This window comes from Tursiops truncatus, chromosome X (genome assembly GCF_011762595.2).
Source record: "Tursiops truncatus isolate mTurTru1 chromosome X, mTurTru1.mat.Y, whole genome shotgun sequence".
Taxonomy (NCBI): Eukaryota; Metazoa; Chordata; class Mammalia; order Artiodactyla; family Delphinidae; genus Tursiops; species Tursiops truncatus.
Window position 1 is genome coordinate 20,807,969 of NC_047055.1, and position 2,209 is coordinate 20,810,177.

A 2,209-nucleotide genomic window follows, 5' to 3' on the forward strand; every position below is an offset into this window, starting at 1 on the left:
TCAGCACTTGTGCACTCTATTAAAAAACAATGCATTTTTATTAAATTAAAAATAGCACATGAATGTAGTAAAACAATTCAAAGAGTACATATGTGTATAAAAGGAAACTTAAAATCCCCCTCCTCATAACTCCTAGTCCATCTCCCCAAAGGTAATCTCTGTTAGTAATTTCTTCCAGAAAAATATTGTATGCACCTACAAGCATACCTCCATAGTCTTTGTAAAATTTGCACAAATCGAATCTTACAGACTGTTATGCACCTTGCTGTTTTTCTTTCTTTTCAATTTTTATTTAATTTATTTATTCTTGGCTGGGTTGGGTCTTCGTTGCTGCACTCGAGCTTTCTCTAGTTGCGGCGAGCGGGGGCTTCTCTTCCTTGCGGTGTGCAGGCTTCTCATTGCAGTGGCTTCTCTTGTTGCAGAGCACGGGATCTAAGCGCATGGGCTTCAGTAGTTGTGGCTCGCATGCTCTAGAGTGCAGGCTCAGTAGTTGTGGCACATGGGTTAGTTGCTCCATGGCATGTGGGATCTTCCCGGACCAGGGATTGAACCAGTGTCTCCTGCATTGGCAGGCAGATTCTTATCCACTCCGCCACCAGGGAAGCCCTCCTTGCTGTTTTTCATTGTAATACATGTTGGAAATCATTCTATATCAGAACATACTTCATTCTTTTTAATGACTCTTTAATACATTGTTTCATTATATGGACATTTGTGTAGATTCTAGTTCTTCATTGTTATTCATCCTTTAAATTGATACTTATTGAGGGACTACTATGTACCAGATGTAATCTCTGCTTCTGTGAAGTAAACGGTCCAGTGGGAAAGATGATCATTAATTATAGAAATACAGAATTGCAACTATTACACATGTTCCAAAGGTGCTTTGAGAAGCTGCAATAGGCGTTTGACGTAGTCGCGGAGACCAAGGAAGGCTCCCCTGAGAAACTCATGCTTGAACTGACTACTGAAAGATGAGTAGCAGTTACCAAAGTAAAGAAGGGAAAAGAACCTTCTAGGCAGAGTCCAAAGGGTAGATGCATTTTAAATTTTGATAGGCAACCGAAAATCCTTATTATCCAAATATTCATTATCTGAGTCACCACAGTTACAAGATTTTAGGGAAAAGCAAAAGCCATTAGAGCACAACAATATCTATTTTTTGTTTGTCTTTTTTGCTGGTCATTTTTTAAAAAAATTGAAGTATAGTTGATATACAGTACTATATGAGTTACAGATGTACAACATAGTGATTCACAATTTTTAAAGGTTATACTCCATTTATAGTTATTATAAAATATTGACTATATTCCCTGTGTTGTACAATCTACCCTTGTAGCTTATTTTGTACATAATAGTTTGTACCTCTTAATCCCTACCCCTATTTTGCCCCCCTCCCCTTTCCTCTCCCCACTGGTAACCACTAGTTTGTTCTCTAGATCTGAGTCTGTTTCTTTTTTATTATATTCACTTGTTTGTTGTATTTTTTAGATTCTACATATAAGTGATATTATATGATATTTGTATTTCTCTGTCTGACTGACTTCACTTAACATGATAATCTCTAGGTTTATCCATGTTGCTGCAAATGGCATTATTTCATTCTTTTTTATGGCTGAATAATATTCCATTGTGTATATACACCACATCTTTTTTTTTTTGGTTTCTTCCCCCCCACTATTCAATTATTTATTATTTATTCTTTTTTCTTTTTAAAAAATTTTATTTTATGTTGAAGCATAATTGATTAACAATGTTGTGTTAATTTCATGTGTACAGCAAAGTGATTCAATTATACATGTATCTATTCTTTTTCAAATTCTTTTCCCACTTAGATATACAACATCTTCTTTATCCATTCATCTGTCGATGACATTTAGGTTGCTTCCATGTCTTCGCTATTGTAAATAGTGCCACTATGAACGCTGGGGTGCATGTAGCTTTTTGAATGAGAGTTTTCATCTTTTCTGGATATATGCCCAGGAGTGGGATCGCTGGATCATATGGTAGTTCTATTTTTAGTTTTTCAAGGAACCCCCATAGTGTTTTCCATAGTGGCCGTACCAATTTACCTTCTCACCAACAGTGTAGGAGGGTCCCTTTTTTCCATACCCTCTCCACCATTTATTATTTGTAGACTTTTTGATGATGACCCTTCTGACTGGTGTGAGGTAGCACCTCACTGTACTTTTGATTTGCATTTCTCTAA